The following is an 8605-nucleotide window of genomic DNA, read 5'->3' as shown; positions in this document are numbered from 1 at the left end:
AGACAGCTGCAGACACTAAGGAGAAAAGCTCCTTTGCTAAGAAAGTCCATCCTATATTTATTTTTTCTTCCAGATTTCACTCATCCCACTACGACCCAAATCTGGGGCAGGCGGGGCTCTTTGAGCGGGAATGTTTGTTGTCATGAAGGCGATGGGAGACCCCCCATTATAGCTTTGTGGGACTAACTATGCGAACAGAGGAGACGTGTTCACATTTATGCCAAGTATGGCCCATCATGCTGAAAATAATAACCTGAAAAAAGAAACTGAATCAGAACAGAGGATTCTGTTATGAGCCACACTATGAGTGAATAGTGGGATTTTCTACTTTAATGAAGCCATCTAAGGACAGAACACAGAGTCGACTTTGGACCAGAACAAAGAAAAGGAAAAAAAAGAGAACCCCACGATGGGCCATAATTAATTGTCATATTTTGTGCAGTTATTGATTTTCCCCAATTTACACATTGTTCACTCAGTACCAGGCCATGCTGCCCCCCTCAGCCGTGCTGTACCGTAGTACTTTACTGTTGACCTTTGAAGAATCATACAAATGGCCGCTTCCATCATGAGCCACGGAGCCAGCATTGATCCAGGGATCGGAAGACAAGTGTGAAGAGCCTTCCGGAATGGACTACCAGCTGAAGTCTCTGCACGGACAGATACAGTTATTAAGTCCCATTGAGGTGGTTACCCAACACGTGAAGCGAGGTCGTTATGCAGTGTTGAGTAGATAAGGAGACTCAAGGCCTTGGTGAGATGCAGGGGGCCGTGCATATGGACCTTGGTATTGAAAACCAATGAATGCCCTGACCTACTGAGCACAACTTGAGTGTTTTCATTTTTTATTAATCATTTGATACAAATGCTGGAGACCCTAATATAGACTAGGTCTACAGGAAAGGTATGTGTGCGTGCATATCCTTGTGTCTGTACATGTTTGCATGTGTGTGTGTGTCTGTGTTTACCTGCATGTTTGCGCGTGAGTGTGGAAGCTTGTGTTTGTGTTCATGCTTGTGTGTGTGTGTGTGGGGGCATGTTTGCGTGTGTTAATGTGTCTGTACAGGCTTATGTGTGTGTGTATGTGCGTGTGTAAATGGATGTATGTGTGTGTATGCATGTTTGCGTGGGTGCATTTCCATTCCATAAATGCTTCCTTGAGTGGCTGTGTTGCTATTAACACTACAGTAGGCAGGTATAGTTAGGTTAACGCAGGTACGGAAATGTAGATGCATCCCATGCCGTTGCTGTTCTACCGATAATATCCTAATTGTTTTTCAGTTTTTATTTCTTTAGCTTGTTTTTTCATTGGTGTTTATAATCCATATTTAAGATGGGGGGCATTTTTGGGGGGTTTATGACTTGAGTCAACATGGGCATCATACTTCATCCCATGCCACTACACGCACACAGGCGCACGACTCGATGCTAGACCAATTAGTTTAGCCCCACAGCGCTATTGGCCATAACATTTTTGTGATATACGGCTATACAGATTTAGGCTAGCAGTGTTCAGAACAGATTGCAGCATTTATCTAATTTGCAGCCAGTGGGAAAATAATCAACGGGCCTGCCAACATTGATGAATGTCAAAATGAAATAAAATCATGGCTCTTTCCAGAATAACTCCCCAGTTTCCTGAAAGGTCTTGGCACCGCAGTGTATCTGTTCCCTGTCAGATGAGGGTCAGGGCTGAGGTGCAATACTCTGTCCCCATCAATACATATTTATAGTTATGGTAATTGGGTCATTATTTTTCGATCTGTTTAATGACTAAAATGTTGAAACCCATTAAACCATGTCGTTTGTATTGGATTATTATACACTATTTTGGAATATGTCATTTTTCGTTTTGCAACATATGCAATGTCAGTCTCCTCCTTGTTCTGCTATGGCTCTGTCAGAGATACATCCTTACAAGATTTGAATTCACCTCATGTTGCTGCATGTTTCTGGCCTTATTCCAAATTCCTCCTGGTAAAAGATCCCCTTTCAAAATAAAAGCCCTTCTATTATAGTGAAAATTGTACATCAACGGCCATTCAATAAACAGACAAAGACAGAAATGTCTTTAATACAATATCAACATTATATATGATACAGTCCAAGTTAAATTCCAGGATGAGTTGCATAGTATACACACCAGAGTGTCCCACTCTAGATTGAGTTCCCTTCCCCGGAAGTTGTATGTTCATGGATGCTGTGTGAACATTACCAATTGCTCCATGGTCCACTGACATCCAGCATGATGGATGCTCACGCTGGTGCTGTCCCCTGTGCAGACTGGGCCCCTTATCAGTCCGGAACAGCAGGGCACAGCAGTATTCTGCCCGGCAAGCTGGATTGTTTGTTCTGATCCTATCCTACGCTTTGGTCCAGTATAACCCGCGGTGGCCCTTACCTTATGCTACCTATAGAGAAGGGCTGGATACAGGGCCAGCTCCTTACACACACACACACACACACACACACACACACACACACACACACACACACACACACACACACACACACACACACACACACACACACACACACACACACACACACTGAGGCAACTATACATGCAAACACACACTGAGGCACATAAACATGCAAACACAAACTGAGACACATATACATGCAAACACACATGGGAGTGCATACATACACACGCACACATGGGCATGCAGTCGGACGCACACACAAAGAGTTACTTGTAATCTTGTGGTGAATATGCTGTTGCTATATTGTTAGATGCTATATTACTTTCAGGCTTGTCAGAACATCTCTTTTCTTAACTATGGATGGGGTTTATAATAATTCAAGCAATGCATTACAATTCTTCTGTTGGTGCTGTCACGGAAGAGTACCAACATAACTTATTTGCTGTTGTCAAGAAGAGAAAGTGCTTCCTTTTTTAAGAGCTATTCTCCAATGATTTTCAAAACAGATTTATAATTATTACTTAGGTTATTTTTCATCAAAAGGGCATTGTGGCATAAAAGTACTTTTCTTTAGAAATTGTTTACCTTACATTTTTGAATAGGCATTTATGAGTACCTCTTTCCACCCCAGTCTCTGTGGTTTGCCTAGCATTGATAGCCTTAGCTTATCCTTTAATAGTCTACATGGGTTGGCACGGAATTTATTAACATTTGTATGTATTCAAAGCACACTACTGCCTGTCTCATCATTGAGCTGTCTCACTTCCTGTTCTGTTGATCTTGCATCTGGGTTTCTAACACCCCTCATCCCAGACATGACCCAAAACTGTGACATCAGACACGCGAGGCTCCATTGATTAGACCATGTTTCGGTCATCGTCAGTCCATGGATGGTTTGCTGGATTTACACTACAAGATAATCAGCAGATTTTGTTCCTGATTTTCCCCTTCCGACTCTGGTCAACAAGGCCAAGACAACGCGGGATTGCAATTGGGATTTGCGAGAGTTTATGTTTTGAGAATCAGAACTGGGATTTTTGAGAATGTAATCGGTTGGTGTGGTGTGCTGGGTTGGAAAAACAGTTTTCTTCCACACAATTAACGACCAAACTAGTATATATATTAATGTATCGTTCGTTGTGTGGTCTCTCATGTTTTCTACATTTGACCAGTCGTCATATTTGTGAAGGGCATTAGCAAACTGGTAATTGAATGGATGGGGAGAGGAAATGTTCCACGAAACTGGCTCTATAAATTGGATGAGGGTAAACACATCCAATTTACAGTAGAAATCCTGTCTGCCTCGACTCACTGTGGGCGTCATTCTAATAGACTGCAAGTCAATTTCTTCTGCAAGTCGATTTCTTCTTTCTTGTTTTCTCGTGTAAGCAGGTTAACCCAGAACTCTCTCTCAACAATCAGTCATGTCGTTCGCTTCATTAAGGTGATTTGTGGAGAGAACGGATTGCTTAGTTCATTCTGCTAAATGGACTCTTTAAAAAAAAACGAAGGCACTGAACATCATCTGAAGAGCTGAAAACAGCGGGTTGATTCGTGTTCGAACTTCGAAGATTTATTACCATTTTCCAGCAAACTCACTCCTTGAAACACAAGTGGGTTTATGTATAAGTAGCCCACGTCTAATCAGGTAGCCTCCTTCATTGTGTCGGATAAATATTACTAATTATATTAAGTTTTACTGCTTCACATGCTATGACTTGCCCTGCGTTGCCATGGTAACAGTAAATTACAATAGAAATCCTGCACACAATGGAAACACGGCTCTTTTGTTTGACAGGATTACAATTTTACGCTTCAAACGTGGTCTTCATAGACAAAGTTTTACGTCCATCCTCTTAGGGAGCAAGGCCGTGTAGCAGCTATGGTATTTTAGTCACAGTCAAAAGTTACTGGGATCGCTCCCAAATACTACCTGAGGGCATCAAGGAGCCAAGCCCCTCCACAAGCAATACATTGGGCGGGGTTCTGGAAAAAATAGAAAGAAAAGAAAGCGTCCATTGAACGAAAAACAAGCTATTTTGGTTCCAACAGTCGTCCTGAAACCGTCACCTCCTTTTGGTTAATTTGTTCCCAGGGTGCAGAGAGAACAGACAGGAGCGAGGGACCAGCCAAGTGAAGGAGCACAAATGAACACATGGGCCCCACAGCGTCAAACTTCCCTGTTAATTACCTCTTCATCGACCTTCTCCACGCTCCGATCAAACATCAAATTACATTTAAGGAGGGAGGGTGGGGGGGATGAGGACTGATTAGGTTTGCAGACCATCTCATGAAGACTCAAGAGAGGGTAGTTAAAAAAAAATGAATATAAATCCTGTTCGACTGCACAATTAAAAAATGCAATAATTATTTATTATCAGTGAGATATGGCGACGGTGACTGAAGCTTAGGTTTGTCTGGATCAATAGTTCAGCTTGAGTTGACTGAGATACATTGACGTTTGGCTCTATACGGCCAATACGATACTGCTAATGAATTAAAAAAAAGAAAAATCAGAACTTTCTGTTCCCACTTACTTCAGTTAATCACCAAAAAAAAAGCTACCCTTAAATGATTAATTCCATTCATAGAGTTCTTTATCAACCACTCTTGTCTTTTGGCAGCGGAAACACTTAATGTACAATCCACCATTTTTCCTTGTAAGTGATGATCATGGAGATATCTTTTGTACCCACGCAGAAAGACCTTGGAGCCTCTAGGCCATGAGATTATCGTTAATCACCACCGTATTTGGTTAATTGTTAACATTTTTTGTGCTCAGCCCTTTGAATTTTGTAAAAAACGTTCTCAATCAATAAGAGCTGAAAGATGAATCCGCTTGGAATATCATCTATGGTGTACCCAAAGTCTTGTCTTCTCAATGCTTCTTGATGAGCTATTCTCAGTCGTAGAAATCAGTGGAGATAAACACAACCGCGGGCTATTTGGCTGGTTAGCAACTCGATGTAATTCTCATTACTCCTGTCTTTAATTTGGCTTGGGGGTGTTGAGTGGTGATTGTATGGTCTTGTTTTATTTTGTATGGTTTCACTGAGGGATCCACACAGAAAGACGGACAGATAAACATACCCACCCCAAAGCACGCACGCACGCACGCACGCACGCACGCACGCACGCACGCACGCACACACACACACACACACACACACACACACACACACACACACACACACACACACACACACACACACACACACACACACACACACACACACACACACACACACGCATGCATGCACAAACACAAACAAACATACACGCACAGACACACACATGAGTGCACTCACAGAGGCAGACGGATCGACTCTCACAAGCACGTACACACAAGCACACAGATAGTCACATACGCAAACACGTGCACCCAAATCCACGCACATACATGCAGATGCACTCAAGAAAAGTATTTCTGTGGGGAGTAAGGGAGTTAGGGCAGGAGAGAGACTATGAATTATTCATCATCTCCTCCCTGTCACATTATGATTACGAACCTCACACATACACATGCACAGCCCCCCCCCCCCCCCCCGCCGCCCTCACGCACACACACACACACACATACACACACGCACACACAAAGCCCTATTACCGTGCAATTGCAGACACTAGGTTCACAGTCTTTTGACCATGGTCCTGTGGGTCCAGCTACGTGTCTCATCTGGCACATTACACCCAAACCCGTTATGCTCTCCCCGCAGTTACCTCACTCCATCCATAACTCCCATCACTAAATCACTCAGGGGGACCCTCGTCTTAGTTCTGAATCCCACCACTCGTCCAGATGTACAAGGGGGGAGTGAGATATACCAAGGGACATCTATGCATTGAACAGAGCTTAAACCCTTTACATGCAGCCTACGATAATCGAACTTTGCGTTAACATGGGATCTATAGGGGTGCGTCATTGCAACGGTTCAAAATAAGGTGTATTTTACGTGTTAGTGTAATTATAATCGCTTGATTACCACGTTTTACAGCCTACAGTGAACAGAGCGAAAGCAAAGGATTGGTTGATTTACTGCTGCTGCTTATTGACGCGTTATATCAATTTTGTGTTCCGTCAACGTGTTGGATATCGAATCGTACAATAAACAGCTGGCATTGTGTGTGTGTGTGTGTGTGTGTGTGTGTGTGTGTGTGTGTGTGTGTGTGTGTGTGTGTGTGTGTGTGTGTGTGTGTGTGTGTGTGTGTGTGTGTGTGTGTGTGTGTGTGTGTGTGTGCGCGCGCGCGCGTGTGTGTGTGTGTGTGTGTGTGTGTGTGTGTGTGCGTGTGTGTGTGTTTGTGGGTGTGAAGACCTAAATCTAGTTTAAAAGGCAACTGCAACAACAAGTGCAGGGCTATTCACTGCCAACTAAAGATGACTCTATACCTAAAAAAAAACTCAAAAGTAAGACAGCGAGAGAGAGAACAAGAGAATAAAAAACACAAATAAATCGGATAGACAGAGGGAATAGCATGTATGCTGATCTGATGCCTTGGAGGGAGCATGTTGCTGCATGATGCAGGAATATTTACGGCTGGGCCATCAACATGACACTTTCGCAACAGAGTGGCCAAGGCGAGGCATTAATAATTCATTGACCCTCCCAACAACCCCTATATTTTCTGTTTTCTCCCCCTGTAGCTGGAACTGAGTCTATGTCAATATCAGAGGCATATAGCCGCCACACATTGATCAAACCATGCTATGTTGTTTGGCCGGCTGGAGAATGTCTGAAAGGAGTGTGCTAAGCTTAAGAGATGCCACAGGTACATACGTGATCAAAAGCAACAGAGTATAAAAGGTGATGGAAACAAAAGGCTCTGGGCTTTTATTTTCTATTTTCATGGTTGATAAAAAGTACTTAAAACTTCGGTAATGGTCGTTTGGGCCGGTTCTGGTATAGCTCGTCTGTGATATCTATACTAATCACTCATTCACATTTTCATTTGTATTCATATTCGGCCCCTTCTATCATAAATGTGTCATCTTTTTAATTAGGCCTATTTTGTTTTCTATTTACCTTGATGCTCATGTCTGCATTGAAAAATGGCTGCCAAGATATTCCGTCCATATCATGCATTATTATAATGAAGAATGTCATTCATTAATTCACGATAAATAGTTTCCAACATTATAGACAGACACTGATTACATGCTCCCCATCAACATTTCTCTGCAACGTTTTCAGTCTCATCTCCTAGAAATGTGTAAATTAAATGTTCCTTATTCAACTCTATGAACATGCCATTTACAGCCGTACGGTTATCAATAAAATAAACATGTCTAGCGGGTGCAGTTGTTTCTACATCTATGCTAGACGCTGGACTCGAATCAACCCTTGCGGTCGTATTGGATAATCCCCCCACCCCCCCCTCCCATCTTCTCCCCAGGAGCATTCGATCCCCGACATCAAGGCTCTAATTGCTTAATCATTGCAGACGTTAAGCACTTCTGTCTATTCTGAGTGCTAATGTTGCCATTAGAAAGCCATTATTCACCAGGGGGGAAACCAAGGCCCTGGATGCGGACGGAGAGAACCCCAAATCCTTCGACCCGAGCCCTGGTAAGATAATTACCACGGAGAAAAAATCCTTTTGCGTAATGAAACTGGCTGATATTCATTACTGCACCACCCCACACACAAAGATATGTTATCATGCGCCCCATTACACAAGTCAATACGAATTCATCTACGGAGCCAAATAGAATCTGGAAGAGTAGGAAAAGGTTTCTCGAGTGCTCAGATTGTGTAGCGCCCTAATTGATCTAACTTAAATTGTTGAAATTCCTCATATTCAGATTGACACAGTTTGACTGAGCTAGCTTAATGAGTCGGCTGTTGACAATGTTCACACCGCGAAGCATCATTCCTAGATTGCATAGATTATGTTGGATCCACGTTTACAGATCGAATGCAACGTCGTGTTTAGGACATATGCAAACTCATTAGATTAAAAATGTTTCTAAATGCGGTTTTATTGAGAAGAAAAAAATTCAAATCTTTTTGTCTTTAAAGTTACAGACAACAGGATCTAGATACGTAAAATAACCGTAACATATCAAAGAGCGATGTATCCACTATACACACCTACCGAATGAATCAGGAAAATGTCAAAAAGTAAATGAATATACAAGTCAGTTAATAAACTCGATATTCAGCTGCACTGTCACAGTAATG

The sequence above is a fragment of the Gadus chalcogrammus genome, chromosome 3 (assembly GCF_026213295.1).
Source record: "Gadus chalcogrammus isolate NIFS_2021 chromosome 3, NIFS_Gcha_1.0, whole genome shotgun sequence".
Classification (NCBI taxonomy): Eukaryota; Metazoa; Chordata; class Actinopteri; order Gadiformes; family Gadidae; genus Gadus; species Gadus chalcogrammus.
Note: the sequence above shows the minus strand (reverse complement) of the source record.